Genomic DNA, 27,474 nt, shown 5'->3' on the forward strand with positions numbered 1-27,474 from the left:
CGGGGCCGGCCCGCCAGACAGAGCTCAGCCGTTGGGTTTTTTGACACTGCAGGGACGGACCCGAGCACAGACGTCGTGCCTAGACTTCTCATGTGAAGGGTCCTGAAGAAAGACGACCGACACGCGGCTCCCGTGGTGGCGAGGCACCAGGTCGCGCGCCCTGGCATGTCCGTCCTCGATTAGCTCATGCGAGGACAAGGCAAAAAGGGCCATGGGAGGTGACGTACACGGGGCAGGCCCGTGAGCCAAAGCTCAGCCTCTTGGGTTTGGCGACGCTGTAGGGACGTACCCGAGCACAGACTCCGTGCCCATCCTTAATCATAAGGTGGTCGGGGGCGGTCCTGCAAGGGCATATGACATTCATGGTATCGAAGTACCGGACAGGCAGGTGGCAATGATAGATGACTTATGCACGGGGAAGAGCTAGTTTAGATAGATGTAAAATGATACATGCCACTGGGACAGACCCGAGCGGCCTGGGGATGATGCAGCCCGAGGGGCGCCCCCAGTAGAGTAAGCTAAAGATGCAGAAAGATACATGCCGCAGGGGCAAGCCCGTGCGACCTGGGAATGATGCAGCCCGTGGGGTGCTCCTAGATGAGTAAACCGGAAAATGTCACCTGGTACCGTTGTCGAAGGAGTGTTGAAGTAGCTGATGATGCATGCGAAAGGGTCGCTCCTCATGAGCCACCAGGGCCCTGAGCCTCATGAGGCTCTTGGGGTTCGGGTGGTTCCTTGAGGACCATCGCCATTTCCGCCAGGACTGCGTGGTGCCTGGCCTCTTGAGCCGCTAGGATGCTCCGTAGATGATGCTGGTAGGTGACAGCCACGTTCGGCAGGCCAAACGGCATGCAAACGTAGCTGTGAGGTGGACCCTCGCACTAGCCAGTGCGCGAAGGCCAGAAGTGCTCCTGTGATGCGGCCCTATTAAGCCCTGGAATGTCTATGCAGACGTGCAGCCCGCCATCCTCGCCAGGATGGGGAGCTGCGCCGGGTGGTGGGTGGCAGTCGCCGCGTATGGTCCTTGCTTCCTGAAGCCCCTGGACTACCTGAGTGATGAACTCCTGAGCACCTGGCGCTCCTTGCATTGTGCATTCTTGAGGGAAACGTGCGGCGAAGCACGCCTCCACGTGGTGCCCGAGCGTCTCCCTCGTGATGTTGTCCAGGTCTAAGGCCCTCCAGAAGAGAGCCCCCAAGCCTTGCCCGAGGAGGGCGCCGGGCGCACCTTCCTATGTGAGGGAAGGAGGCACCCCAGGCACGGGCGCGGATCCTGAGGTGGTGCCGCTGGAGACACCGCTCTCCAGAGGCCCTAGGTGGAGTAGCTGCTTCTTCTTGGGGATGGCCTCAAGAGGGTATAGGGTGCCTGTGTTATCTGGGTGTTCGATCGTAGCGGCTTGGAAGTCGCGCTCAAGGGAGCACACCGCATCTCTTTCTTCGCAGGGGATGGTGATGATTCCGCTGCTTCCTGGCATATTGAGGACATTGTAGCCGTGGTGGGTCACTGCCATGAAATTGGCCAATGCTGGATACCCAAGGATGGCGTTGTACGACAGACAGATGTGGGCGACATCGAAGTCGATGAGCTCGGTGCGTCAGTTGTCATGCTGGCCGAAGGTGACAGGGAGGCGGACCTGCCCTATCAGGGTGGTGGAGCCATTGGTCACTCCTAAGAAAGGCTTGGTAGGCTACAACTGGTCATATGGCACTTGGAGGCTGTCGAATGTCTCGATGGACAGGACATTGAGCCCCACGCCGCTGTCGATGAGGGTCTTGGTGACTTGGACATTGCTGATGAGGGCGAACAGAGCATTGGGAGGATGCTGGCAGTTGCCGCGCACTTGAGTTGGTCCATCGAGCTGAAGGTGATGGCGTACTTGGACCACCTGAGCGGGCGCGTGGCCTCGAGCCTAGGGAGGGTCGCGTTCACCTCGTGAGCAAACTGCTTGAAGATGCGCTGGGAGGCAGGGGCCCGAGCACCGCCCAAGATGCATGCAATAGCGCGCGGCTCCTGGAAGCCCCCAACGCCCTTGTCATGATGGTGGACGTCGTTCCTTCTTGGTGGTGGCAGCAGCGGAGGGAGGCCAGGATTGCCCTGAGGACGGTCCTCATGAGGCTAGTCCCTCCAGGCGCCCTCACGAGGCTGCTCCTGTCAGCGGTCCTCCCGAGGCCGGTCGCGCTGCTCCTGGCGGGGGTCATGGTCGTCCCAGCGTCCTCCACTTTGTCCTCCTCCTCGGCGTAGCCCTGGTCGTTGCACTCGGGGCGTCTACAGAAGCGTCCATCTCAGATGGCCCCAAGCTCTTGACAATCATTGGTGATGTGGCTGTGTACGTTGTGGAAGATGCAGAATGGACGGCTGCTCTTGGATGACTCGGGGTGGTCCCGGCCGCGCTTCGTGTCTGGCTCCACCGCGAGCACGTCTACTCCCTTGCACTTCGCGTCCTTGGCCTTGGCTTTCTTCTCTTCTATGTCGGCAGCAGGGAGCTCGAGGAGGGAGAGGCGCCCTTCCTCAGCTCTTGCGCACTTGGTCGCCATGTTGAACATCTCCAGAGCCGTGCATAGCTCCTCATGGATGGCGACACTAGAAATAAATACACATTTTGGGCCGAATGAATTTTTTTTCTGTCATACATATGACACTTATATGACGATAATTGTGACAAAACCCGGTATCATCATAGATGTGGTGGGCTCCTACTTCTATGACAAAAAATCATGGCAGAAAATGGGCTTTTCGTCCTGGGCGGGCAGGAGATGCAGCTGCATGACATTCTTTGGGCCGTCCATGACGGAAAAAACCGTGGTAGAAGCGAGGGGGAGGAAAATTTCGGGGAGTTCCCAGTTACGGTGGGAGGTCGGGGGCCGAGTGATGCGCGTTTCTCTCGTGCACGTACGCGCGTGTGTGCGAGGCGTTGGCTCCAACTGAACCCGAGCGAGGCGTTGGGCTCTAACTGAACCCGAGCGATTGCACTGCAGGCTATGCGTTACTGAACCCGAGAGATCGATCGATGGCTGTTAACTGAACCTGATCGAGCGATTCCTTTGCTACTGCTGCTAACTGAAGCCGATCGATTGGATGAACAGTGAGCGTTGTGGGGGGGGGGTGGATGAACAGTGAGCGGTGGCGTTGCCTCTAGATGAACAGGACCCCGTGGTGTGGAGGGCTGGATGAACAGTAGACGGTGGAGGGGTGGTTGAACAGGACCCCGTGGTGTGGAGGGCTGGATGAATAGTAGACGGTGGAGGGGTGCCCGTGGAGGGGTGGTTGAACAGTAGCCGGTGGAGTAGCGCGCGGTGGAGGCTGGATGAACAGGAGCCCGTGGAGGCTGGAGGAGGTCGACGGTAGCCCGTGGAGGCTGGAGGAGGTCCACGGTGGAGATGAACAGTATCCCGTGGAGTCCCGTTTTGCGGTATGCCACACCCCTCCCGATGAACAGGACCCCCGTTTCGACCGTAGGAGGTCCGTTTCGTCCGTTTTGCGGTACGCCACACCCCTCCCGATCAACATGACCCCCGTTTCGACCGTAGGAGGTCCGTTTCGTTCGTTTTGCGGTACGCCACACCCCTCCCGATCAACAGGACCCCCGTTTCGACCGTAGGAGGTCCGTTCCTCCGTTTTGCGGTACGCCACACCCCTCCCGATCAACAGGACCCCGTTCCGAATGTAGGAGGTCCGTTTCCTCCGTTTTGCGGTACGCCAGGCCTCGTTTCCATCGCCTGTTCCGTCCAAGCCCTCCCGATGAACATGACCACGCATTCCATTTCAACCCAGCCGGTTGGCTCCCACGCGTTCCGTTGCCTCCCGATGAACATGACGCATTCCGTTGCCTCCCCATGAACACGGCGCATTACATTGCCTCCCCATGAACACGACGACGTTGTTTCTCCGTTCCGACCCAGCCATGTACACGAGCCCTGGCCGTACGTATGCGCGAGTAGGCATTTGAGACCCCGCCCGTATGTACACATACGTGGCCGTATTTTCTTTCTTGCACCCTGGCCGCTGTACGTACGTGTACATGCTACGTGCGCGCCTCTACTACGACACGTGTGCGCCTCTACTACGACACGTGTGCGGCTCTACTACGACACGTGCACGCCTCTACATCGACCAGTATGCACGTAAACATTCCCGACCAGAATGACAACGCTACGTACACTTCGACCAGGTGGGTCCCGACTATCAGGCACTTCCTTGCCAGCGAAGATGTAGCTGGTGGGTCCCAGCAGTCAGGGGGCGAATCATTTTTTTTCCCGGACGCACTTCCTTGCGTGCGAAGATGTAGCCGATGGGTCCCAGCAGTCAGGGGGACGAATCATTTTTTTGCCCGAACGCACTTCCTTGCGTTGCGAAGGTGTAGCTGGTGGGTCCCAGCGGTCAGGGGCGAATCGTTTTTTTGCCCGGACGCACTTCCTTGCGTGCGAAGATTAAGCTGGTGGGTCCCAACAGTCAGGGGAAACGTTTTTCCCACGAAATACAGTGGCGCGTCCGATGGGTCCCAGCTGTCAGGTGGAGGAATCATTATTTTCCGCATAATAAGGAGGCACTTCCTTGCTGCGGCCGTGGACCCAGCTGTCAGCCTCTCCACGTACAGTCCATGTCCGATGGAAGTCGTTCCTTGACCACGTTGACCAGGCCGCGCCGAGAGCACCACGACGGTGGACGACGGTGAGGCCTAGGATGGGGATGACGCGGAGCCGGGGAAGACGCGGCAGTGGAAGCCCGCGCGGAGAGGAGTACGAGGGTTCACTGGTTCGGCTGCGGTGTGAGGCTACCGTCGTCGTAGCGCCTGGCCAGCGGTGGGAATAGTAGGGGGCGGTGAGGCCTCTGCGGCAGCACAGCCGGGCATGGGAGGCAGGAGCATGCGGCACGACCAACGCTGCTTTGGGCGGCTGGAGCAAGAAGACCAGAGGTTGAAGAAGCACTACGGTCGTTGGATGGACATCGTACGGTCACTGGAGCTAGAATCGTTCATATTGACTAAGTTGACAAAGCCCTCTATCCCCGTCAACTTAGTTGGCCCACAAGTCATCCTCCCACTATGGTGGGTCCCAGCTAGCAGGGGGTATTCATTTTTATTGTGCGTAATAAGGAGGCACTTCCTTGCGTGCGAAGATATAGCTGATGGGTCCGACATATCAGCGGGGGGAACGTTTTTTTTTGCGAAATACAGAGGCCCTTCCGGTGGGTCCCAGTTGTCAGGTGGAGGAATCATTATTTTGCGCGTACAGTCCATGGCCGATGGATGTCGTTTGTTAACCATGTTGACCAGGCCGCGCCGAGGGCACCATGGTGGTGGACGACGGCGAGGCCTAGGAAGGGAACGACACGGAGCCGGGGAAGACTCGGCAATGGTTGCCCACGCGGTGGGGAGTACGAGGGTTTACCGGTCTGGCTGCCGTTGCCAGAAAATAACAGGAGGTGTGGGTGAGTAGAGGAATGGCCTGGCCAGCAATGAAGTAGGGTGGGGCGGTGCGGCCTGTGCGGCAGCACAGCCGGCCACGGGAGGCGGGAGCAGGCAGTCCCACCGGAGCTGGTTTGGGCGGCTGGAGCAAGAAGATCAGATATTGAAGAAGCAGCACGGCCGTTGGATTAACATCCAACGGTCATTGCTGCTAGAATCGTTTGTGGACTAAGTTGCCAAAGCCAAAGTACACATCAACCTAGTGGACCCACAAGTCAGCCTCCAAATCTGTCCCAAACAGCATACAGCCCGAAATTTCTAGCCAGATTCAAATTAATTTTAAATCTAAATATACCTTAATTTAAATTCAATGAAATTTTACCTGCACAAAAACAATGAAATTTAAAATATCAAAATCCAAAAGAAAACAATATTTTGGAACTAATTGCCTGTTTGTTGTATTTTTTCATTTTACAGCCCATTTATTATTATTTATAGCCCATTTTCTGGGCAAAATGCATCCCTCCTCGTCTTGAAAGATTTCCGGCCCAGCAGGGCGTAGAAAAGCAAGTAGGCCTATGTTGGTTATGCTGCAAAAAACAAAATAGCTGGCTAGCCATTTTCAGAAAGGAAAAAAACAAAGTGGGCTGGTCATGTGCTAAACATATGAAATAAAAGCCTAGGCTAGACGGGCCATGGGTCCCGCACAACCTAGTTGATACCCTTCTCCATCCAGAAAAAACAAAATTACTGCGTGCGCTGCTGGGTCCCTACTGCCATTCTCACCATGTACAGTCATCTCCTTATTCCTCTCGGTTGTTGACCATGTTGACAACACCGGAGGGTGGTGCCGCAGTGAGCGAACCAAGGCGGAGGACGATGGTGAGGCCTCAGATGGGAACGAATAGGAGCCGGGGAAGATCATAGCCAGCCGTGGGAGGCGGGAGCAGGCGGTCCCGTCGGCGCTGGTTTGGCTTTGGCGGCTCGAGGAAGAAGAGACTGAAGAAACGCGACAGACGTTGAATGTCAATCCAATGGTCAAGGTTGGCACAATCGTTTGTTGACTAAGCGGGCACCGAGTAGCATACTTTTTTATATATAGGAAGAAAACTGCGAGGAAAATGCGTTCATCTGCCGTCCTCCTCACAGGGAACGTTCGCCACATAAGTGACCAGCACCCTTGGTTTTCAACCGAGAGGTCTTGGGTTCGAGTCCCAGGAACTCTCAATTTTGTCCTCCTTCCTTCCTCGCAAAAAAGGGAAAGAAAATCAAAGACTTGGGAAGGCGTACATAACAAGCTAATGTACCAGTAAAGAGACATTGCGGAGTTTTAGAAAAAAGAAAGACGTGCTTGTGTAGCTGGTTCGAATCCAAACCTAGACTATGACTATATATTGTGCTATGCTACTCTGCAAGTAATGAAACTGACATATCCAACGTTCGCTTCTCCTCTTCTCTACTTACTCTGCCTAGCATCAAAAGCTCTGGCCGTAGCAACCATGTCCGCTGGCTGCTCGTCCACCTGCTCTTCAGCAGGCAACAACCAGATATGCGCCAAGTAGCCACCCGTACCATCGCCTATGGGTCTCATCACACCCCCGCCGGCACGCGCACCGCAGCCGATTGCTCACCGCAACCCACTGCCGTTGGTGTGGTTCCACTACTGCAAATCAGGCAGAGTCATCCATCGCGTCTCAACCACAATCCGCCACCCTAGCCGAGTCTTCTACAAATGCCCGAATCATGGGGTAATAATATGTTTAAGTGTTGTTCTGCTGCTTTCAGTTGCTGATTTTTTTAATAGTTTGGTTGATGATCTTCCAATTTGATTCGTGCAGAAAAGGGAAGATTTGTGTGTTTTGTATTTCTGGGAAGTTGCTGATGTGGGGGAATGCAACTACGCTGATTATTTGGTTAGCCGAGGAATCCCAATACCAGCAGGTTGGGGTGTTGGACAAGTAACTGAAGGAATGGCAGAAGAGGAAGATGCAGATCAGAAGGTTAAAGATGCAGTTCCTCTGATCATGGCCAAGAAACAACTGCTGAACGGCCTTGACAACAATGAGGAGATGAAAGAGCTTGTGAAGATAATGGGCAAAATCGATGTGCTCTGTAGGATGATTGTCTCTTTATTTGCAGTGTATGTAGCACTCGTGATGTATTCAGCGGCTACGACATGAGCACTTTGCTGAAACTAGTAATGAATGAAACCTGTGTAGCAGGCTGGGCGTAGTGTTGTGAACATCTAATGATTTCTATTAACGGAAATCAGGGGGTATCCCCTTTTGCTCATATAAATAAATAAATAGCAGAGGCCCTGTCGGGTCAACTTTGTTCTCATTCGAAGACGTCGAGCAAATTGCAGTCCAACAGTAAACTATGTCATCAAATTCAAGTTTCACAGCCAAATATGAGTACAACTAAACAACAATGTCATCATGTTTTAGTTGTCATACAATCACCAAACACAAATAAGCATACATAACAAGTGACGTTCTCACAGCAAAATACTAAACAACATGTTCATCAGGTTTCAGTTGTCATAGCAAACACAATTTCACATAGTAGATAAAAAAACGTCTTCTGACAGGCAAATACGACAAAAGCAATGTAATCATCATCCGCAGCAGTAGCGTAAACATCTTCGCCATGTGTATCAGTCTAAATCTTAATTTCCCACGGTGTCATCTTCTTCTTCGTTCTCAACGTCCTCGAACGTTGGCTTCTTCTTGATCAACTCTTGTATGTCCATAGCACGACAGGCAATCTTTTTGCCGGCGTCATTGACGTGATGGTTCTCAAAGATATTAGGAACATCTGTGTTATCTTGTACATCAGGAGCAGTGTAAGCATCATCTTTTTGTGCAACTTCATTAAACGAATTCCTCTGCTCAAACCTTTGCAATACTCTCCAATCATCGCTACGTGCAAATGTGTCTTCCAAGAAAAATATCTGTGTTGCTTGATTTGCCAAAATAAAAGGCTCGTTGGTCTAGTATGCCGCCTAGACATTGATGGATTTGAAATAATCATCAGCTCTGGGTTTTGCGATCCTGGAAAACAGGTTATACCAACGACAACACAACAGAACCACACACTGATGATCCTCGAAACTGGAGATATACTGCAACTGAACAATGTCTGTTATGTTAGCATACATTTCAGTTGTCTCTTTGTCATACGTATCCGTGCTCATGATGGCATTGTTTTGTGTCTTCCTGCCTTCGTCTCATGCAAGGGTGTTGTAGCGCACATCTCCAACAACGCAAGATTCATAATGTCTTACCCGAGTATCAGGACCCATTGCTAGTGAGTAAAGGGCATCATCAACTGCCTGCCCATCCTCCTGCATCTTCTTAACCGATGGTTAGAAAATAGACAAGCTGATCATCTTATGTAGTCAATATAAAAAAACTGAAAGTGCAATTCAAAAGCTTACATGGTTCTTGAACCATTTCGCAAATCCTGCCATAACCAGTTTGTCAATGTTTCTTGGATTTTGCGGCAGTAACTCCTCTTTGTAGATGCTGCACAACATAGTGATCGCGTCAAACATCTAAATATATAAGAATGTGCTGCAAGTTTAGTAGATTACGATGTATAAGCTGCAGTACTGCACTTACTTGATATAAGGTAGTATCTCAGGACAATTATTCAACACATACCAAACCATTTTGTCCAAATCTTTAGGTTTGTCCTCTTGTCGACTCTTCCCTATAACTCGAACAGAATAATCGAAAACATTGAGCTCGGGATTGTCTTCACCCACCTCTTTGCTAAGCTGATCAGCTGTTTCAATGTATTTTGAGCAGAATGTCAATGCTTCTGTAGCAATGTAGGCCTCTGCAATGGAACCCTCGGGTCTAGCTCTGTTCCTAACATAGCCCTTGAAAGTGCCTAGCCGCCTTTCAATAGGGTACATCCAGCCATACTGTACTGGACCACTAAGTAGTGCCTCATCAGGTAGATGAACAGCCAAATGCACCATCACATCAAAGAAGGCTGGAGGATATATCTTCTCAAGGTCGCATAGGATAGTTGGTATCTTGTCACTAAGACGCTTCAAAGCATCTATCCTGATATTCCTACTTCAGAGTTCCCTGAAGAATTGTCCCAACTCTGCAACTGCTCTGTATAAGTCAGGGTGGCCCAATCCTCTAAGGATAATGCTACCTCTTGAGCACTGCGTTGGATTTCCCCGAAGAGGAAGGGATGATGCAGCAAAGTAGCGTAAGTATTTCCCTCAATTTTTGAGAACCAAGGTATCAATCCAGTAGGAGGCTACGCTCGAGTCCCTCGTACCTACACAAAAACAATAGCTCAAGGCAACCAACGCGCTTAGGGGTTGTCAATCCCTTCACGGTCACTTACGAAAGTGAGATCTGATAGAGATGATAAATAATATTTTTGGTATTTTTGATATAGAGATGCAAAGTAAATAAAGTAAAGGCAAAGTAAAAGCAAATCAATAATAAAGTAATGGAGATTGATATGATAAGAAAGAGACCCGGGGGCCATAGGTTTCACTAGTGGCTTCTCTCAAGAGCATAAGTATTCTACGGTGGGTGAACAAATTACCATTGAGCAATTGACAGAATTTAGCATAGTTATGAGAATATCTAGGTATGATCATGTATATAGGCATCACGTCCGAGACAAGTAGACCGAAACGATTCTGCATCTACTACTATTACTCCACTCATCAACCGCTATCCAGCATGCATCTAGAGTATTAAGTTAAAAACAGAGTAACACCTTAAGCAAGATGACATGATGTAGAGGGATAGTTTCATGCAATGTGATAAAAATCCCATCTTGTTATCCTCGATGGCAACAATACAATACGTGCCTTGCTGCCCCTTCTGTCACTGGGAAAGGACACCGCAAGATTGAACCCAAAGCTAAGCACTTCTCCCATGGAAAGAACAACCAATCTAGTAGGCCAAACCAAACTGATAATTCGAAGAGACTTGCAAAGATAACCAATCATACATAAAAGAATTCAGAGAATATTCAAATATTATTCATAGATAGACTTGATCATAAACCCACAATTCATCGGTCTCAACAAACACACCGCAAAAATAAGATTACATCGAATAGATCTCCACGAGAGACGGGGAGAACATTGTATCGAGATCCAAAAAGAGAGAAACCCATCTAGCTACTAGCTATGGACCCGTAGGTCTGAAGTAAACTACTCACACTTCATCGGAGGGGCTTGGATGATGATGTAGAAGCCCTCCGTGATCGATGCCTCCTCCGACGGAGCTCCGGAACAGGCCCCAAGATGGGATCTCGTGGATACAGAAAGTTGTGGCGGTGGAATTAGGTTTTTGGCTCCCCTTCTGATCGTTTTGGGATACGTGGATATATATGGGAGGAAGAAGTACGTCGGTGGAGCTTCGAGGGGCCCACGAGGCAGGGGGCGCGCCCTAGGGGGGCGCCCCCTACCCTCATGACCACCTCGTGGCTTTCTTGACGGAGGGTCCAAGTCTCCTGGATCTTATCTGATGAGAAAATCACATTTCCGAAGGTTTCATTCCATTTGGACTCCGTTTGATATTCCTTTTCTTCGAAACCCTAAAACAGGCAAAAAAACAGTAATTCTAGGCTGGGCCTCCGGTTAATAGATTAGTCCCAAATATAATATAAAAGTGGAAAATAAAGCCCAATAATGTCTAAAACAGTAGATAATATAGCATGGAGCAATCAAAAATTATAGATACGTTGGAGACGTAACAGATAACAGGTAAAACCCTTTGAAGTAGGACGTGGCAGTCATGAGTTTTCAACCCTTGTACCTTGTTTCCATCTGCACTGACTTTCCTTTCAGGGTTGGAAGCAAATCCATGTGGGAATCTCACATGTGACATGACCTCACAGAATTCTTTTCTTTTTACCTTGTCCAAGACGTACACAACTGGTGCCATATCCCGTGGTTTACCTTCATCTTGCACCTGCAAATCCTTTCCGATACCCAGGTGTGTCAAATCAATCCTAGAGTTTAAGGTATCTTTCGTCTTGCCTTCAATATTAAGAAGTGTGCCGATAATGCTGTCACATATATTTTTCTCGATGTGCATCACATCAAGATTATGCCGCAGATCCAAAATCTTTCCAATACTCCAAGTCCCACAAAGTGGACCTGCGGGTAAACAATAATCTCTCATTTACCCTGCCACGCTTCCTTTTCCCGCTACCATTACCAGGATGGTTTCCTGGTGTAATATGCCTAACCTTCTCTAATTCCACTTGCAACTCATCGGCGGTGAGCCTCTTTGGCGCATCACGGTTTTCATGCTTTGCATTGAACACATGTCTTCGATATTTTCTAGGATGCGGCTTGTCCTTGGCAAGGAAACAATGGTGTCCAATGTAACAGATCTTGCTAAGTATTGCGTATGATAGCGGATTCCTGTCATAGCGAACACATGCTTGTAACCATGTGTCGTTCGCCCTGACATAGTGCCCAAAGCCGGATAATCATGGATGCACCAAACTATAACAGCACGCAGAAAGAAATCAGCTGGTGGGCAGCTATATAGGTCTCGAGTGAGAACACCCTTCCATAGCTGTTGAAGTTCCTCCACAAGAGGCTCCATGAACAAATCAAAATCCTTTCCCGGACTTTCTGGACCTGGGATGAGCAAGGCCATCATGTAGTTTGATTCTTTGGTGCAGACATTTGGAGGCATGTTGTAAGGGATAACAAGCACTGGCCACATGCTATATGTGGCGCTCTGGTGGCCAAATGGGTAAAATCCATCTGAAGCTAAGCCAAGTATAATGTTTCTCGGGTCAGCAGCAAACTCTTTGTGTTTATCATTGAAGCTTTTCCACTCACTACCATGAGATGGATGGCTCATTACATTCCGATCTCTGTACTCCTGGTTCCTAGAATGCCACAGTACATCCTCTCTTGTTTCAGCATCATGAAACAACCTCTACAATCTTGGTGTAATTGGAAAATGTGTCAGAACATTATGAGGAACCCTCTTCACAGCATCGCCATCTTTCCATCTTGATGATTTGCATTTTGGGCATTCTCTTAAGTTGGCATAATCCTTCCCGAACAGAACACAATTATTCTTACAAACATGGATCATATCATATCCAATTCCAACTGCCCGAAGGAAATTCTTCATTTTACTATAGGTGTGTTGCAGCTCAGACGCATCTGGGAAAGATTTGCGGAAAGCAGCCAACATCGCATCGAATGATTTGTTGGTCATCCGCTCAAATGTCTTCACCTGAAGAAAGGTGACCATAGCTGAGAATACTGACAACTTATTTCCTGGGGTGACAGCAACGTTGCATTGTTCCAACACGCGGGCCCACCGTTTTTCTTCTGCAGGTGAAAGTTCACGGAATGCACGAGCATTTGGTAGCATTGTTTCAATCTTGGTAAAAATCTCTAGCTCCGCCACCACCACCTCCTCCTCCTCTTCCACCTGAGCATTAGACATATCAGGATGGTGATCTGCTGCTTCCACGTAGTCAATAACATTGACGTTCACAGCTTCACCATGATGAACCCACCTAGTATATGTGACCGACATCCCATACAAGTGTAGATGATTTTGCACAGTTGACTAGGGTCTTGTAACTGAATTTATACAACTGCTACACGGGCAGAGCACATCTGATTTCGGACCATCGTACTCAGCTCTGATAAAGTTCATGAAGTTTTCAACCCCCTCGACATATGCAGCAGAGAATCTTCGAGCAGAAGTTATCCAAGTCCTGTCCATCTGTTAGACATACAAATTAGTTCTTCTACTAGATATTACAGGAAAAACATATATGTTTTTTTATGAAGTCCAAAAAAAAATACCTAGGTCGATGTCTAAAGCTATGGCAAGATATTTGGATGAGCAGATCTAAGTGACGAAATATATGTAAAGCTAATTCAGCAAACAGATTTGAGTGCCAAATTATGGCAGGCTGTTTCAGTAGTCAATGAGGCCGAGCACATAGCCATCAAACAATCGAAGGCCATCGCAGCAACAAAGATCGAGTATAAAACGATGTAGAGCTATTTCACCTAATAGATTGGCTACTAGACCATGGCAACTACGTCACAATAAATATATGGTAGGATATTTTAGCAACTAATTGGCCTTGGCATGCCATCTCAGCTAAGCAGATTGAGTGCAGAACATGGCAAGGAAGCTTCTTAAGTAGAGCATATTGACAGTAAACTACTTCGGCAAACAGTGAGATTAACAACGTCTATCAGCTAACATTCAGCGCTACACCAACATGAACGGGGCCTCAGTCTAGAATGCGCGTACCGTGGGAGAAGCTAACCGCCGTGTGTCTCCACATGAACGTCGCCAGTGGTGGTGGCGCTGACCGCCGTGCGCCTCCACAAGAATGTAGCCAGAGGTGGCGGCGCGGCTAGAGGACGGCATTCTACGAGAGCGTACTATGGGAGCGATAGGATCGCGGAACCGCGGCGCCGACGTATCGGCGCGGCGGGGAGGGTGGCTTTGGCGGAGTGAATGGAGTGGAGGGGGACAGGGGGAGGGGGGGGGTTTGGGGAATATTATTGGCTAGTTGGCCAAAGGACGGTTGAATCGGATTTGGGGGGAATTTTTGGGTGTGTGTGGGGGGGGGGAGGATTTTCGCGCGGTGGGCGGGGGGAGTTTGGCGCATGGTCGGTTTCTCCAAGTGCAGTCCCACGTGTCAGTGAAGAGGCAAGCCGAAGTGCGTTCCGTTTGCGTGAGCCGTGTGCAGGACCGAACATGTGTCGGGTGCAATGCGACCGCGACAGGAGTGCTGTGAGTGTACCGCCTTTTTTCCTTTTAAACTAGGTGCTTCGCCCCCTCAAAAAAAAATTTGTTGCTTCACGCGATCCGTCGATACTACTACTAGTAATCCGGTAATCCCGACTAAAACAGCGCGGCCGGGTCTTTTCCCGTGAGATATGCTAGGAGGTTGGCTTAGTTGGGGTTTTTAGGACGAGTAATGCTACACCTACGTAATCCCAGTTATGTAATTAACGTAATGTGAAACGGGTGAGCTGTTGATTGTAGATTGGTGGGAGAGAGGGGCCTACCACCATGAAAATCAGGGGAGGAGAGAGAGAGGCAATTTACGTTAACCCTTTCGTAGGTTCCTGTAGATGTAGAAAGATGTGAAATGCGTGAATGTGTAGTGGACGTACTATTGGAGTGCCTAAGATAATTTTTGTATGTATAGACCCTATGTGTTTATTTTACTTCGCATGTTAGATTTGTCTCGGTTCAATAAAAAGCATAGTTGGTGATGATGGTGTGCCTATCATCCTGCAATATAGGCCGTCCAGTCTATATCTAACGGATATGAAGGAAGCTATGACAATTTACACGCACTCCTCTCCACATTTGCAGATAAGGCTTTCCCTCGTTCATCCTTTTCTCCCACAAGATCTTGATCTTCCGTGCAACGCACGGGCATCTTGCTAGCACTCCTACAATATGTATATTATTGTGAAAGTTCATATACACCGGCCGAGATTAATGCAAACATGGAAGATTTTCATTACATTTCGAACTTTTATAGGACAGAAAAATAAAAGAAACCCGACCCTAAACCTATTCTATGGCGGCGACCGACGTCCTCCATCTGCGATCTCTATGTATGGGGGCGGGGTTCAAGACCCGTGAACTGAAGGTGCGGTCTCCGACGAGGAAGAGTAGAACACGGGATACGGACCGGCCAGTTGGCACACCATGCCCTGCCGCCTCCCATGCCCTACTCATCCTCGGAGGAGTCCCCGACCTCGGCGGTGCCGGACGTTGGACGGCGGCAAGTAGGACGCGTGGCTGATGGTGCTCCTATCGTCGGCTGCCAGCGTGGCCACCGCTTGTGCGGTCGCGTCCGTGTACGGCTACGCCGCTATTGCGTTGCGAGAGGCGACTTGAGCGAGGGTGGCGACCTCGACCTTCATCCCCGAAGACAAGCTCTCCCGCAGAGTGTTCGCACTTGCGGTCATGGCGGATGTGGTGCCAGGTAGGAGGATGATGCGCTGTGGTGTGGAGGTTAGCTGGGTGTTGCCGCTTTAAGTAGCGCATTCAGGTGAGGCCAAGCGTCTGGGTGCGTCATTAAGTCGCCGGAGTTGGTTCCTCGGGAACTGAGCCTCTTAACAATGACATACGAACGGACAACATGAATGCGGGCAGCTGGCATCGGCTGGGAAATGCATCGCACGACAGCGCGACAGACGAGGGTTTTGGTGTGCCAGGGAAGTCAGCTGCGGTCGTGGCAACATTGGAGATGCCCTTTTCTCACATGCGATCCCTGCATGTCATTGAAAAAGCAAGACGACCCGGCATGGTCTCAGGTCCTGAGGATGTAGTAGGTCACGCTACACCACTCCGCGGACGCGTCGCGGCGCCCCGTGCATCCTCGACGAGCCGGGTGTTGGGGTGTGTTTGGATTGTGGCCAAAGTGCACCTTACCAAAATTTTGGTCATGACCCAAAGATTGGTCTTTGTTTGGATGGTTGCCATTTTTTTGGCATGCCAATGAACTCTAGGCAACTCTAGTTCATTTTCTTGCCAATGTCGGCCAAATCATGGGCAACCTATACCTCAACCAAAATTTTGGTCATGACCCAAAGATTGGTCTTTTTTTGGATGGTTGCCATTTCTTTGGCATGCCAATGAACTCTAGCCAAATCTAGTTCATTTTTCTTGTCGATGTCGGCCAAATCATGGGCAACCAATACCTCAACCAAAATTTTGGCTACCCAATGCTTTGATGGGGTAACCTTGGTCACAAACCAAACATACCGTTGGTCGTGCCACAGCACTAACGCCACCCTCAGCACACTGAAACCGACCGTGTCTAGCAACGATATGAGCGTGTCGCTCACCGCGGTCGCCGTGTCCAGAGGCGGTGCTGGAGCTGCGCCCCGTTGTTGGCCCCAATGACCCACATGAACGGTTGTCGGTGGCGAGGAGGTCGTGGGCCAGCTCCTCCATTGGAATAGTCTGCGCTACGTCGTCCCGACGGGTGTGCCCCACATGTCGGTTTCCCTGTTTTCCCGGCCATATTCGAGCGGTAGTGCCAAGCGAGACAACTTATTGTTTATTTGAGCCGTTCAAGTATAATCATGTGGCGTTTGCTTATTTCTCATTCCTCTCCAACCCTCTTCTCCATCGATCATGTCGCCCTCCAGTCGAGTCCATCCTCCCGCATGCCTCATTTGAACATTCCGCCGAGTATCATTCACATGTACCAACCCTAGTCCTCTTTCAATAGATCTCCGGACCCCGAGATGAAATCGAGAGGGAACGAGTGGGGGCACGTGATACCTAAGGCGGATTCAAAATTTTGAACCGGTGATCATAGCATCCGCAAATCATATATAAAGGGTATTCAATGTTCGTTTCGTTTTTGAACGTACAATATACTCCCTCCTATCCTTTCTAGTTTACATATAAGTTTTATGTGTAGTCAAAGTATCTCTACTTTGATCAAAAAGGTATCAACATTCAACAACGCCCAATCAATATTGTTAGATTCGTACGTACTCCTAGATTTGTACTCGAGATGGTTTCCAATTTGACTATTGACAAGATTAATAGTACATGAGATATATAATGTGAAAATTATATCATTGGAAACTCCTTTCACATATGAATTTGACCGTATGCTTTGTGTAAGTTGCATGTCATATATTATTACTCTAACATTTGGTCAAAGTTAGCCTCAAAAAACGCATTAGACCCTATATGCTTTGTGTAATTTGCATGTCATATATTATTACTCTAACATTTGTGTAAGTTGCATGTCATATATTATTACTCTAACATTTGGTCAAAGTAGTATAGTGGAAGTGTATCCTCTGACGTAGGTATCCCTGCCTTACCCTCCCTTTCGGTCACTTACTGACGGACCCCATGCTTGCTAGGCCCCGCATGTCAGTTACCCAAAGGAGGACCGGGAGGCAGAGTCTCAACTCGACGCGGAGCGCGCGCATGCCGCTGCCATCGAGGCTCTCCTACAGGCAGAAGCGGATGTCGTGGATGTGAACCGGGCGGCGGAGGCTCAACTTGAGGCGGAGTGCGCGGATGCCGCTGCCATCGAGGCCCTCCTGCAGGCGGAACCGGACGTCCTGGACTTGAACCGGGCGGCAGAGGCTCGACTCGACGCAGAGCGCACAGATGCCGCTCTCATCGACGCCCTCTTGCAGGCGAAACCGGACGTCCTGGACTTGAACCGGGCGATGGAGGCTCGACTCGACGCGGAGTGCGCGGATGCCGCTGCCATCGAGGCCCTCCTGCAGGCGGAACCGGTCGTCCTTGACTTGAACCAGGCGGTGCTCTTGTCCGTGCAGAGCGCCCGCACGCTCCGCTTGAACGAGTAGCTAGAGGCCGAGGACAACCACGGTGCGGAGACACACGTCGGCAGCGACAGCTGGATCGCGTCGGCATCCAAAGACGATGAGGCCGTCTCTTTCCGCGAGCAGTGATAGTTTTTCTTTATATTGTTGTTTTTATGGATCTTTTGCTGTGTAAAAACATATATTTGTTATGCAAGTCGCCTGACTTGGGTCAGTCTACCATTTCAGGCGGTTGGATGAATATCCTACGTCTCCTAACCCTTCTTTCCTTCTTCCTCACCTCTTCTTCTTCCCCAACAGAACACCGCACGGGCCGTACGGATACTCCCCAACATGCGGTTGGATAAACCTACTCTATGAACGAAAATTATGTGTCAGCGATAGGATGGCTGAGGTTGGTTTGTTCACATGTGACATCACGTGTCAGTGAGGGTGCGTTCCCTTGGTTGGGTTTGCGGCGTGCAGGAGCGACTGTGTGAGGGTGCAGTGCGACCGCGGCGTGCAAGAGCGACCATGTCAGGGTGCGGTGCGACCGCGATAGCCATGCACAAGTGTACCTCCTTCTCATTTTGAAAACTTTAGGCAAGCTTGGCAAAAATGTGTGGCGAAGTTTGGCAATGCAAGGCCTAGACCCAAACAGGATAAGTACGTACTAGGAGTACTAGTGTTAAAAAAGAAAGGCGGGGGTTTCCTTCGCGGGATTTAATCGATACAAATCCTCGTTTCACGTGTCAATTAATGCGTATTTTTTCTCCAAAGACCAAAGAGCTAACCATCTCACTCCTCATCGCTTGATTAATGCAGCGCCATGCAAACCAACCTTCTCACTTCTGCATGCATGTAGGGGATATTAATGTCCTTGGTTGCTAACCCCATCAATTTTGCCTTGATTATTGTTAGTGGCCCTTTGTAAATTGTAATTTTGATATACTGGCCTTGTGTACAAAAAAATGGAGGTAGTAACTATATTTGACTTCCTTCCCCATTGCGGTGACGTCGACGATATCTTTTTTTGGCTGGTTTGGCGAAGTGCGTTCGACGGTGAACACCATTGAGGGAGACCATGATAAGTCGTTCGCAAGTGCCGCCTGCAAGCCGAGACAACCGCCTTATTTGCATCCAGGAAGTCCTTTACTAGTACTACTAGGAGTACTAGTGCGGTGAGATGGTTTCTCGAAGAAGACGATGGAGAAGCGGAGTCAGCGAAGAGTGAAATGATGGTTGCTTCATCCGTGCTTTTGTGATTTGACGCCTCACTAATTTGTGATTTGTGATGAAAGGGACAGGGGAGTAGACTCTGTGCTCTATACTGCACTACATGCGTCCAAGCATGGGAGAAAGAGGAGAGACGTTGCATTTTTCTATTCCTTCAATCAATCAATCAGGGAGCTTCGGTTCCATCTTTTTGGCTTTGGCAACACCGTCCACAATGGTTCCCACGATGCCAAAAGCTATTTTCACATTTGGCTACACATTGTGGATGCCCTTAACCATACCACTTGGTTTTGCTCCTGTGTGCTATCTATACAAATCTCAATTATATTGATCTGAAAAATTATAGAATCAAGATTAGTAAAAAGGAGGTGATTTTGCCGCGCGGATGGCGGGGGAGGTTTCTTATTTGAGCAATGCTACATCCACGTAATGGCTTACGTAAAGTTACAAACTGATGTGATGTGGAACTATTTGATTGGATTAAAGGAGAGGATTAGGCCCACCCCACCTGAAAATCAGGGGGGCATATATAGATTAGATGGAAAGTATATGTAGCAGCTACGTAGCCCTTTGTAAGTCTAGGATTAGGCTTCTTATTTTCGGAGGACGTTGTCCTGGCGGTTTGCTAACATGTGGTCCCACGTGTCTGTGCTTTACCAAGCCGATCCGCGTCCCACATGAGGCAGAACATAGGCAGAAGCAACACGTGGTTAAGTTGAAGAAGACGAGGGTGAAGCAGATTCAACAACGAGTGAAATGATGGTTGCTTCGTCCCTCCAACTTGTAACACCCTCGACGCAACTATATCTCCCACGTGTCGAGGCACGACTTAGAGGCATAATCGCATTGAAGGCATATGTCGCAAGTTAGGCAATCTTCACAACATCCCATGTAATATAAATAATAAAGGGGAGATAACATAGTTGGCTTACACTCGCCACGTCAATCAAGTACATAAATAACATTACATCATCCAAACACTCATGGCCCGACTACGGCGCCAAAATAAAAGAGAACCCAACATGCGACACGGTCCCAATCACCCCAACTGGGCACCACTACTGATCATCAGGAAAGGAAACATAGTAACGTTGAGAGTCCTCGTCGAACTCCCACTTGAGCTCAAGCGCGTCTCCTGGAGTGGAATCATCAGGCCCTGCATCTGGTGTAATAGTAATCTGTGAGCCACAGGGACTCAGCAATCTCGCACCCTCGCGATCAAGACTATTTAAGCTTCTAGGTAAGGCAAGGTAAATATGTCGAGCTGCAACAAGCGACTAGCAAGTATGGTGGCTAACTTATTCGCAAAAGAGAGCGAGAAGAGGAGGCAAAGCGCGAGCGAGAAACTAGAGAACAACCTGCACAAACATAACTCCAACACCGTGTCCACTTCCCGGACTCCGCCGAGAAGAGGCCATCACGGTAACACACTCGGTTGATTCATTTTAATTAAGTTAAGGTTCAAGTTATCTACAACCGGACATTAACAAATTCCCATCTGCCCATAACCGCGGGCACGGCTTTCAGAAGTTCAAATCCCTGCAGGGGGTCCCAACTTAGCCCATGACAAGCTCTGATGGTCAACAAAGGAATAGACCTTCTCCCAAGACGTTCCGATCAGACTCGGTATCTCGGTTCTTCAGGACACTTCGACAGGTTAAAACAAGACCAACAACACCGCCCGAATGTGCCGACAAATCCCGATAGGAGCTGCACATATCTCTTTCTCAGGGCACACTCAGATTGTCTAAACTTCCGGTAGGCCAGCCCAGAGTTGCCCCTGGTAGCCACCGGCGACTGACAGTTTGGACCAACACTCAGAGGAGCACTGGCCCGAGGGGGTTAAAATAATGATGACCCTTGAGTCTGCAGAACACAAGGGAAAGAAAAGGCTAGGTGGAAAATGGTAAAACCAAGGTTGGGCATTGCTGGAAAAGCTTTAATCAAGGCGAACTATCAAGGGGTTCCCATTATAACCCAACCGCGTAAGGAACGCAAAATCCGGGAACATAACACCGATATGACGGAAACTAGGGCGGCAAGAGTGGAACAAAACACTAGGCGAGAGGCCGAGCCTTCCATCCTTTACCAAGTATATAGATGCATTAAGATAACAAGATAATATAATGATATCCCAACAAGTAAACAAATGTCCCAACAAGGAACGGCCTCCAATCTTCACCTGCAACTAGCAACGCTATAAGAGGGGCTGAGCAAAGCAGTAACATAGCCAATCAACGGTTTGCTAGGACATGGTGGGTTAGAGGTTTGACATGGCAATTTGGGAGGCTTGAAAGCAAGTGGTAGGCATCGTAGCATTTGCATAGCAAAAGAGCGAGCAAACTAGCATAACAAAGATAGTAGTGATTTCGAGGGTATGATCATCTTGCCTGCACAGTTGTCAGAGTTGACTGGATCCTCGAAAGCAAACTCAATGGGCTCCTCATTAGAGAACTCGTCTCCCGGCTCTACCCAAACAAGACAAACAAGCAACAAGGACACAATGAACCACGTGCAAGGATCAAACAAGATGATGCAAAGATGATATGCTATGCGGGATGCGATGCGGGATGCATATGCAAGATATGACAGGAAATGCAAGAACCTGGCCTCAAATTGGAAATCCAAGTGTGCCACTAGAAAGATGAGATGAAATCGCTTGAAAACGATATAAAGAACGCCGGAATCGGAGTTACGGTTTGGAAATGGCAAGCGATTCAAATATGACACCGGTCTGCGATTTACAGCAAGTAGCCATCTAAATGCAACGAAATGAACATGCTACAGCACCCAAACATGACAAAAAAATACATGGCAGGGATGAATTCAAGATTCTTAACAAAAGTCTAGCACTGAGCTACGACCAATTCATCCATTAACAGGTGCAAACAAGCATGGCAAAAATGCATATGGTAAACAGATCTCAGACTTAGTGAAATTAACACTTGTCTGCAATTTCAGATCAGGTAGCACTCTTCGGAGCAACAAAACTACATGCTACAGGATCTGAACATGGCAAAGTAAAGCATGCCATGGAGCTACTCAAAGAGCTTAACAAAAGTCCCTTAGTGACCTTGAGCCAAAAGGGATCGGAAAATACAGTTGCAAGCATGTGAACATAGCAAAAACATAATCAATTTTCAGACTTAGTGAAAACTGACACATGCTGAAAACAGATATCAAGTAGGCATGTTTACGAGCTCGATGCACTCACTACGGTGCAAGTCATGACAAGATAAGCATGCATCCATCAAGAACACACAAAATTCAAGCTATACATGGCAAGAACAATAGCATGACATGCACGGATCAACTACAACATCATCGGCAAAATTGCAAACAAGTTGACAATCTGCCCAGATTCACAAAGTAGCAAAAGTAGAGCTCGATTGACTCAAGCTAGGGTGAACCATAATTGCAAACAAAGACATGGATGGATAGAGCACTACAAGATTAACAAAACATCCTTACTGATCATCCTCAAAAGAGGCACGAATCACTAGGAAACAACATGAACATATGACATCATGAGATAAACAGATCAAGGACTTAGTGGAATTACTAAGTCCCTGAAAACAGAATTAACAAGTGCACCACTTTGCAAGCTCGTGCTAGTCACCACACACATCACAAAAATACATGGGTTCCACCTCTGGAAAGATGACAAAACCCTTAACGAAACATATATAGAGCATCAGGGCATATCATGCACACAATAATCATGGCAAAAATGACAAGAAGCTAAATGGAGTAGCAGATCTGACAAATATCTCAAGTAGCCCTCTTCTAACAGCATTTCGGGCATCAAGATGAACTCAAATGAAAATTATGCAATGGAATGAAATGATGTACTCTCTGAGATGAACATTTTGATATGCTATATGCATGAATCGGAGCTACAGATGTAAAGTTACGGGGCTATGAACATGATCACTTGAGCTAGGGTTAGGAGGGAAAAAGTCAACCGAAAATTCCAGATCTGAGATCTGCACGCGGATCGAGGTTCGACGGAGGAGTCGCCGGAGTTCACTGTAGACGGCCGGAGTTCGTCGAGGGCGTCGCCGAAGTGGAGAGGAGGCCGGATCCGGCGTGGGGAGGCGGCGAGGCGGCGCGGACGCGTCCGGTCCGGACGGACAATGTCCGGCCGGCGTGGAGGCGATTTTCAGGGTTTCGGAGGTAGAAGAACGGGAATTTCGGAGGGGGGTCTTTATATAGGCATAGGAGGAGCTAGGAGAGTCCAAATGAGGTGCGGTTTTCGGCCACGCGATCGTGATCAAACGCTCTAGATGAAGGAGCAGGTTTAGGTGGGTTTTGGGCCAAATTGGAGGGGTGTTGGGCTGCAACACACATGAGGCCTTTTCGGCCCTCGGTTAACCGTTGGAGTATCAAACGAAGTCCAAATGATACGAAACTTGACAGGCGGTCTACTGATAGTAAACCAAGGCCGCTTGGCAAGTCTCGGTCCAATCCGGAAATGTTTAATCCCCACACACGAAAGAAAGCTAGAAATGACCACCGGAGGAGAACAAAGCGCCGGAATGCAAAACGGACAACGGGGAAAATGCTCGAATGCATGAGATGAACACGTATGCCAATGCAATGCACATGATGACATGATATGAGATGCATGACAACGACAATAACACACGGAGACAAAGACCCGAACCCGAGAAAATAATTTAACTTAACGCCGGAAACGGCAAGAGTTGGAGTACAAATTGGGAAAGTTACATCCGGGGTGTTACAACACTCCACCATGACGAAAGGATCTCGTCCCGAGATCTAGAACTGAAAGAACGCCGGGTACTCAGAACGGAGGTGATCCTGGCATTCCCAGGTAGCTTCATGGTTGGAATGATGTGACCACTTGACTTTGAGAAATTTGATCGACTTGTTGCGAGTCTTGCGTTCAGTCTCTTCGAGAATAGCAACTGGGTGCTCACGATAGGAGAGATCTTCTTGGAGCTCAATGTCTTCGAAGCTGACGGTGCGGTCAGGAGTCTTGAAGCACTTTCGAAGTTGAGAGACATGGAACACGTCATGAACATTTGCAAAGTTTGAAGGAAGCTCGAGTTGATAGGCGAGGTCACCTCTCTTGCTGACAATCTTGAAAGGTCCCATGTATCTGGGGGCAAGCTTCCCTTTGATACCAAGGCGACGAGTACCTTTCATAGGAGAGACGCGGAGGTAAACATGATCTCCGATCTCGAAAGCCAAATCATGGTGCTTACTATCATAGTAGCTCTTCTGGCGGGATTGGGCTGCTTTGAGGTTATCTCGAATGACTTTGCACATTTCTTCTACCTCTGTGATTATGTCATTACCCAAAAGCTGACATTCACTGGTTTCAGACCAGTTGAGAGGGGTACGACACTTCCTGCCATACAGAATTTCAAATGGGGCCTTGCCCGAACTTGCTTGAAAACTGTTGTTGTAGGAGAATTCAGCATAAGGAAGACAATCCTCCCACTTCATGCCGAAGGAGATATCACAAGCCTTGAGCATATCTTCAAGAATCTGGTTGACACGCTCGACTTGACCGCTAATTTGAGGATGGAAAGCTGTGCTGAAGCGGATGTTGGTGCCCATGGCCTTCTGAAAAGAATCCCAAAACTTTGAGGTAAAGATGCTGCCACGGTCTGAAGAGATCACTTATGGAATACCGTGCAGAGAGACAATACGAGAGGTATAGAGTTCCACCAATTGAGCTGCAGTGATCGACTCTTTGATAGGCAGAAAGTGAGCCACTTTAGTGAGTTTGTCGATGACAACGAATATAGCATCATTGCCACGCTTGGACTTTGGAAACCCAGTCAGGAAGTCCATTTCAATGTGGTCAAACTTCCATTCTGGAATGGCAAGAGGTTGGAGGAGACCAGCTGGCCTTTGGTGTTCTGCCTTCACTCTTCCGCAGACATCACATTCATTTACGAATTGAGCGATCTCGCGCTTCATTCGAGTCCACCAAAAAGCTTGCTTGAGGTCCTGATACATCTTTGTGCTCCCAGGGTGGATGGAGAGGAGAGAATTGTGAGCCTCGTTCATGATCACTTTACGGAGGTCACCTTTGGGTACAACAATACGATCCTCGAAGAAGAGAGTGTCCTTGTCATCAAGGCGATAGCACTTGTACTTGGGTTGACTCTTGGCAATCCCAATCTTCACCTTTTTCACCATAGCATCAAGAGGCTGGGCTTGGCGAATCTGGTCTTCCAAGGTAGGAGAGACTTGAAGGTTGGCGAGGAAACCTTGAGGAACAATTTGCAGATTAAGTTTCCGGAAAGCTTCACAAAGCTCGGGTTGATAAGGCTTAAGAATCAGACTGTTGCAGTAAGCCTTTCTGCTCAAAGCGTCAGCAATCACATTGGCCTTACCTGGAGTATACTCAATACTTGGATTATACTCTTGAATCATTTCGACCCATCGAGTTTGCCTGAGGTTGAGATTAGGCTGAGTGAAGATGTACTTGAGACTCTTGTGATCAGTGAAAATGTCCACTTTTCTTCCCAATAGAAGATGTCTCCAAGTCAAAAGAGCATGCACAACTGCCGCCAACTCGAGATCATGAGTGGGGTAGTTCTTCTCATTAGGCTTCAACTGGCGAGAGGTATAAGCAACAACTTTCTTCTCTTGCATCAATACTGCGCCAAGACCTTGGAGAGAGGCATCACAAAAGACCTCGTACGGCTTGGATTCATCAGGCGGAGTCAGAACTGGAACAGTGATCAATTTCTCTTTCAAAGTGCTGAAAGCAATGTCACACTCCGGAGACCAAATGTACTTGACATGCTTCTGGAGAAGATTTGAGAGAGGCTTCGCGATCTTAGAAAAGTTTTCAACGAATCTTCGGCAGTAGCTTGCGAGACCGAGAAAGCTACGGAGTTGCTTCACGTTCTGAGGAGGTTCCCAATTCACAATAGCAGACACCTTTTCAGGATTCACGGCAATGCCCTTGGCAGAGATGATATGACCAAGATAAAGAACCTCATCGAGCCAAAATTCACACTTGGAGAACTTGGCGTAGAACTGATGTTCTCTGAGCTTATCAAGAACCAAACGCAAGTGCTTGGCATGATCTTCCTTGTTCTTGGAGAAAACCAGAATGTCATCGAGATAGACCAAAACGAAGTCATTGGTGTAGGCGTTGAAGATGAAATTCACCATGCGAGAGAACGTTGGAGGAGCATTGACGAGGCCAAAAGACATGACAGTGTATTCATATGAACCATAGCTTGTCCTGAAAGCCGTCTTGGGAATATCTTGCTCACGGATTCGAATCTGATGATAACCCATACGAAGATCAAGCTTGGAGAATACTTGGGCACCTTTGAGTTGTTCGAATAGCTCATTGATGTTGGGAAGTGGGTATTTGTTCTTGATGGTCTTCTTGTTCAATGGACGGTAATCAACACAAAGTCGGTCCGTTTCATCCTTCTTCTTCACAAAAAGAACACCACAACCCCACGGAGAAGAACTAGGCCGGATGAGACCCATTTTTTCTTGAATATCGAGTTGCTTCTTCAGCTCCTTCAACTCTTCAGGTCCGAGCTTGTAAGGACGCTTGCACACAGGTTCCGTGCCAGGCTCAAGATCAATAATGAATTCAACTGGCCGGTGCGGAGGCATTCCTGGAAGCTCTTCTGGAAAGACGTCTTGATATTCGCAAACGACTGGAATTTGAGAGATAGCATCCAATTCACCCTTCTCATTGAGAGAAAACAAACGGATTGTATTATCCCGAGCGGCAAAGACAATTACATCCCAGACGAATGAGTCAATTGAATCTGCCTGACAGCACAATCAAGATGTGCCTTGTGCTTAGAAAGCCAATCCATTCCGAGAATAAGATCAATATCCGAGTTACCAATGATCATTGGAGAAGCCAGAAACTTGAAATCACCCATCGAGATAGAAATATCCGGAACTTCGTAGTTAGCGAGCAAACATCTACCCGGAGAGACAACTGCTAATGGCTTATGCATAACTTGAGAAAACCACCCATGCTTAGATGCAAAAGGTCTCGAGATAAAGCAATGCGATGCACCAGTGTCAAAAAGAACTTTTGCAGGAACGTCATTAACAGGAAGGTTACCCATGATGACATCTGATGATTCCTCTGCCTGAGCTGCATTCACCATATTGACCTTGGCGTACTTGGGGTTATGCTTGACCACAGTTGTACTTGCCGATCTGACAGGAGGAGGAGGAGGAAGACGCCTCTGGTTGAAACACTTGTTGGCATACTGACCCTTCTGTTGGCACTTGTTGCATGTGACCTCTGAAAGCGGACGGTGATACGGAGCACTCGATCTTGGAGCTTGAGACGAAGTCTTGTTCTGAAAGCCAGGGTTGGGTGGGTGGGAAGAACCACTGCCACCTTTGCTCTTCTGCTGATACGGCTGACGGAACGGAGGAGGAGGAAGCCAAAACTTCTGCTACTTGGCCACTTGCATAGAGGAAGAAGGAGTAACATCTCTGACTCGCTTCTTCGAAGCATCACACCTCAACTGAGCAGCCTCT

The sequence above is a fragment of the Triticum aestivum genome, chromosome 6A (genome assembly GCF_018294505.1).
Source record: "Triticum aestivum cultivar Chinese Spring chromosome 6A, IWGSC CS RefSeq v2.1, whole genome shotgun sequence".
Taxonomy (NCBI): domain Eukaryota; kingdom Viridiplantae; phylum Streptophyta; class Magnoliopsida; order Poales; family Poaceae; genus Triticum; species Triticum aestivum.